The sequence below is a fragment of the Echinops telfairi genome, unplaced genomic scaffold (genome assembly GCF_000313985.2).
Source record: "Echinops telfairi isolate 266 unplaced genomic scaffold, ASM31398v2 ScPeMD7_31;HRSCAF=116, whole genome shotgun sequence".
NCBI classification, from domain to species: Eukaryota; Metazoa; Chordata; class Mammalia; order Afrosoricida; family Tenrecidae; genus Echinops; species Echinops telfairi.
Genome location: NW_022103928.1, coordinates 60,754,668 through 60,760,667, shown reverse-complemented (window position 1 = coordinate 60,760,667; position 6,000 = coordinate 60,754,668). Strand labels below are relative to the sequence as shown.

The 6,000-nt window shown below is 45.7% G+C and overlaps 1 non-coding gene across 1 annotated transcript; it reads right to left on the bottom strand.

Annotated features, from left to right (window-relative positions):
* Positions 1-371: 371 nt before the first annotated feature.
* Positions 372-504, bottom strand: LOC115869577. The gene has a single exon (XR_004046249.1). It is a non-coding gene; the product is annotated as a small nucleolar RNA SNORA5 (small nucleolar RNA).
* Between the last annotated feature and the right edge of the window lie 5,496 nt (positions 505-6,000).

Here is a 6,000-nt window from a genome sequence, read left to right as displayed (position 1 = left end):
AAATGGTTTGGCAATTCCTCAAAAACTTAAACATAAAACCGTGTGACCTGGAAATTCTGCTCCTGGTTATTTGCCCAAAAGAAGTGAAAACATTTATCTACACAAAAACTTGTACGTTGTTTAGACTTTTTCAGAAGAAAGCAAAGAAAATAGAAAACACTTTATTAGTATTTAGGAAAACACGCTAAGAGCAAACTGCCAAAATGGCTGGACTCAATTCCAAGAAGAAGCCAAGAGTTCAAAGAATCAACCTGGAGCAAATCTGAAAGACACCCTTTTCTTTGCATGGTGGGTGGGGACTTAGGGACTGGGCAGTAGGCTGGGCAGGAAAGTTTCCACTACTTCAGGAGCATCTTTCCCCCCCCCCCCCTCAATGTCTGTAACAAAATTTATCCCTGAGCTCAGCAGAGAGGAACAGGGCCCATGGGTTACAGAGTCTCTGTGGCAGCCTTTTGGGCCAGTGCCAGCCATGGGTGGGGCAGGCACTAAATTGACACAGCTGCACTGGAGGATCTTTTTATCGTTGGAATGAAGTGGGCTACTTGAAACCATTAACACCATGATACAAATACCCCAAACTCATGTCCAAAATGTGAGATTTCTTGTTAAATCCATACTATTCAGATTTTTAAAAATTTTTGTTTTGTTATTTGTTCGCTTTATTTTTTTCTTTTTTTAATCATTTTATTAGGGGCTCACACGACTCTTATCACAATCCATACACACATCAATTGTGTGAAGCACATTTGTACATTCATTGCCCTCGTCATTCTCAAAACATTTGCTCTCCACTTAAGGCCCTGGCATCAGGTCCTCAGTTTTCCGCTATTCAGATTTTAAAGAGGAGTGAGCAGGAAGCATTCCCAATGGCTCTGACTGTGCTGTGGTGTGGTGGTGGCTGTCCCTGGGGGAAGGGCAGCACCCAGGTGAGTAGATGGACACACAAGGAGAGCCTGCTTAGTTGAAGTGTGGCCATTTCAGGGACATTACTTCCTGTTCCTGCACAAAATAAATGAAACATTGAAAGAGACATGAAAATAGCAAATAGGAATTCAGAAGATTAATACTCAGATTTCAGGAATAGATAATACATCGAAAGGGCAAGGAAGTAGAACTGAATCAATGGGTGGCTGAATTTAGTGAGCTGGAAGACAAGTCTCTCCGTCCGAGTCTGCTAGAGGAGAAATCAGAAAGAACAAGGACACTTGAAGAAAGGCTAAGAATTACGTGGGGCAGAATCAAGAGGAATAACTTCCATGTAATTGGAATCTTAGAACAGAAAGAGACCTAAAAAGGCACAAACAAAATTGTCGAAGAGTTGTTGGAATAAAATTCCACCCCACTCCATCCCCCAAGCGAGGGGAACGATGAACAGAATGGTAGGTGATGGATACATTGGATAATGTAAGATACAGCAAACTAATAATAGTAATATATAAAATAATATAATAATAAGGGTTCCCTGGGGGGCAGGGGGTAAAGAGGAGCTAATGTTAAGGAGTTCAAAAAGAAAGAAAATGTTTTGAAAGTGACTGTGGTAGCACTTGTTCAATGTTACTTGATGTGATTGAAATATGAAATGTTATGATATCTGTAAGAGCTCCCAATAAAATGATTTTTAAAAAATAAAAAAACTTCCCTAACATCATGAAAGACAAAAATATGTGCATTCAAGAAACTGAATGCCCTGGGGGACAGACAGCAGAAAAGTGGGTAAAAGGAGACATCGGTCAGTGTAAGACATGAAAAAATAATGATTTATAAATTATCAGGGGTTTGTGAGGGAGGGGGAAAATGAGCTGATACCAAACGCTCAAGTAGTAAGAAAATGTTTTGAAAATGATGATGGCAACATATGTACAAATGAACCTGACACAATGGATGGATGGATGGATTGTGATAAGAGCTGTATGAGCCCCAATAAAATGATTTAAAAAAATAAGTGCAAAAAAGAAAGAAACTGAATGAACCCCAAACCGGATAGATCCCAAAATAAAATCACCAAGACACATCACAATGAAACTCTCCAAAACCAGAACAAGGAAATCATCCTGAGAGCCACTTGGGAGAAACAGTTACCTCTCAAGCACAGGCAGGAAGACCACGTTCTTATTAGCAGAAACCATGCAGGAAAAAAGGCAACGGGATGACATATATAAAGCCCTGAAAGAAAAAAGAGCCCTGCCAAGTCAAGTAGATTTAAAGAACTTAGGTGAAGAGTAGGGTTGTATGCAATGAGAGGGAGGTTGGCAAAGAATGATGGAGGCAAGAAAGGGCAGTATGAGCGGTGCAAGCATTAAAGACAGTAGAGGTAAATACTCGTACATCTACAATCCGCAACACCAGTGACCCACAAGTAGATGCTTGGGTTACACTAAGGACTGAGTAAGTATGAGAGGGAGAGTGGAAATGTGTGTCTGTGCATGTGTGTGTTTGACAAAGGAAATTTGCTGCAATTATATCCACGGAAGTGGTGGAGCATACAGGGGTCAACGTTATAAAAGCGTCTTTGGCATAACCAGGCACCTTCAGAGGATGAATTGCTGAGTTAGGGGCTCTGGACCATAGTCTCAGGAGACACCAAGCTCGACTGCATAATGCAATGCACAAAGTCTACATCCTATTTTGGTGAGTAATGACTGGGGTCTTAAAAGCACATCAGTGACCATCAAAGAGGTGCAGCCTGCAGGTCTCTCCCTCAGCAAAGGAAAGACGAGTGAAGAACACTGAAGACACATGGAAACCGTCTGACGGCCCAACGGGCCAAGTGAGCATCTGTTTCCCCAACCTTAAGACCAGAAGAACTAGCTGATGCTGTGTGGCTACTAGCACCCACTGTTCCGAAAGGAATGGCATTAGAAGCCCCTGGATAGAGTGGGAGAAAGACGTGGAACAAAACTCAAAATTAGCTATGCCCAGGCTTCCTTGTAAGGTACAGACCGGTGAAAGCCCCAAGACCATGGTCCTTAGACATTCTTCAGAGGAGCAAAACGATTGATCAAAGTCCCCTTCAGACTCACCAAACACATGCAATGACGCCGAATGCAGGAAGATCACAGGCCAGTGGGTGAGAAGTCTTGTGGATCCAGTGGCATTGTAAACATCTCGGCATTGGCAGGAGTCTCTACGTGGCTTCTCCAGCTCAGGGCACTAGCAAAGCTCCATGTGTCTTGTCAGCTGCAATGTCTCCCAGGGTGTGAGCGTGGGTCCCGCCTCCAGCGAGCTATTTATCTCTGTAGTGCCTCCAAATGAGGTCATCAAGCTGTGACCTGATTGACAGGCTAAACTCCACCCCTTCACTCTTTTTTTAAATCATTTTATTAGGAGCTCATACAACTCATCACAATCCATACATACATCAATTGTGTAAAGCACATTTGTACATTCATTGCCCTCATCATTCTCAAAACATTTCCTCTCCACTTAAGCCCCCCGGCATTAGGTCCTCATTTTCCCCCTCCCTCCCCGCTCCCCCCTCCCTCATGAACCCTTGATAATTTATAAATTATTATTTTGTCATGTCTTGCCCTGTCTGACGTCTCCCTTCACCCACTTTTCTGTTGTCCGTCCCCCAGGAAGGAGGTCACATATAGTTTCTTGTAATCAGTTCCCTCTTTCCAACCCACCCTCCCTCTACCCTCCCAGTATCGCCACTCACACCCCTGGTCCTGAAGGGATCATCCGGCCTGGATTCCCTGTGTTTCCAGTTCCCACTTGCACCAGTGTACATCCTCTGGTCTAGCCAGACTTACAAGGTAGAATTCGGACCATGATAGTGGGGGCGGGGAGGAAGCATTTAGGAACCAGAGGAAAGTTGTATTTTTCACCATTGCTACATCGCACCCTGACTGGCTCATCTCCTCCCCGAGGCCCCTCTGCAAGGGGATCTCCAGTGGCCTACAAATGGGTTTTGGGTCTCCACTCACCCCTTCACTCTTAATCCTCTCAAATTGACAACAGATGATGTAACGGCCACACATGCCTAGGATACTGATCTTTATACATCCTATCCATTTTGTTTTTGACAACTTCCTAGATTTTGACAATTTTCCTAGCTGCGTAGTTCATACATTTCATGTTCTGGTTCTTAATGGCTGTTTGCAGCTTTCTTCTCAATTTTGAGTGGTGCCCCATTAGCAAATGCAGGTCCCCAATGTTTTGCTTTATCCATGTCATTAGAGTCAACTCTGTGTTGAGGAGGCAGCCCTTCCCCAGTTGTATTCTGAGTTCTTCCAACCTGAGCAGCTCCTCAGACAGAGCTCGGCTGTTTTTCATAAGGTGTTCTTTCAGAGGCTCATCCCACCTTGTCTGTAATATTACATGCGATCTGTTTCCCTACCGACTGTATGTCTTTTGGCTTTGCTCATGGTGTTACAAGTTTAACATGTGGAATATTTTTAAATACTTTAAATTAGATGAATCCGTCTTGTTTTATGACTTTGCAATTTTGAATCATAACCAGGGCCATTCTCCATCTCCCAAATAGCTCAAAGTGCTTTCCTGCACCTCAGCGGTTAAAGACCCACACTCAGGCACTTGCCTCCCCAACCAGAATGTGAGCTCCCCAGAGACAGGAAGAAGAATCAAGTCGTCTCTTGCCCTAGGACCTCCTTTATCTAGCACCGGGTAAAACCTTAAGAAACGCCGACTGAATTCACAAATCCCAGTGGAGGCAAAATCATCTTCTTTTTCTAAGCACGGTGAAGACGTCTTCTCCCTCGACACTCTTGGGCTTTGGTTCGTGGTTCCCTTTGTGCCTCAGGTCTGCTTTCCCGGAGGTAGGCAGGGCCAGCCTGCTTCTGAGTCATCCATTGGCCCGGTCATGGGACACCGAGCACACGTTGGACGTCAATAAAATCATCTCAGATAGTGATGTTTGGGTGACATAACAGGGCAGCGTGACAGCAAGCGGCTGGAGGGCTAGATTGGTCTGTGTCATGAGAGGGTCGCAGAAGACAGCCGCTTTCAAACTACGGCAATTCTGAGTGGTAAGAAACCAGCCTTTTGAAATTCCAGGGGCCATTCCCCCAGAAAGGGGGATTTGAAAAGGAGCACGGTGAAGAGACAAGAAGACAAATAGCTAGACTTTAAGACAATGGTGCATTTCTCCCGAGTCTCTAACAAGGCGTGGAATTGCTAGGTGTAGAATGCATACTCTTAACCACTGCGCAGTTCAATGAGACAGAAATGGTTAGATTTAGGAATGATGTTCTCAATCAGACCAATAATTGCTCTCACCTATGAGTGACCATGCTGCAAAGCCATTGACTTTTCTTATCCCTAATCCGCCCCCCAAAAAAACCCAGGAATCATTATCCCTGTTACACAGAGAGCCCCTGGTGCCCATAGAGATAAGGCTCAAAGAGCCAACAGGGGGTGGAGCTGGGACTACCACCCTGATTTGCCCGTCTCTGGTGCCCTCTGTACTTGGCACTACGTCTTGGGCCAAACCCTTGTGCAAAGCTTTCGAAACATGCCCCCTCCCCTCCTTTCAGCCTTTTCTGGAAGTCAAGGCTTGAAAGCTGACTTGCATTCCCTGGTGGGTGAGCGGGTAAGCTCAGTCCCTGCTCTTTTCCCCAGCTGGGCAGGAGACGGGGGGGAGGGGCTTCACTGGGAGCTGGAAATAAAATGGAGGGAGGGCTGCGCTGAGCAGGGCAGTATTGCAAGGAGGCGGTAAGGGGGAGGTAAGGATTTTTTGGGGGGTGGTGGTGGTGAGGGGAGACCTCCTGGAGAGCAGATGAGGTGGGACTTGGTGGAGTTTTTTGAGGGATGGGGAGTGAGACCAGAACTTAACATTCTTAGTAGCACTGAGGGGAGAGGGCTTTTTGGCCTCTGTGGGGGTTGGCCGGCAGAGACCCCACATTTTCAGAAGGAGAAAGTGACTGTACCTGACTGAAGGGGCCTTTCAGTCCGTGGTGACCCCTGAGTCCCTTGTCTGGTGTGCCCTCCCTGGGCTGGGGGCCATGGACAGAGAGAACACTGAGGGGTACTCCCTGGAGA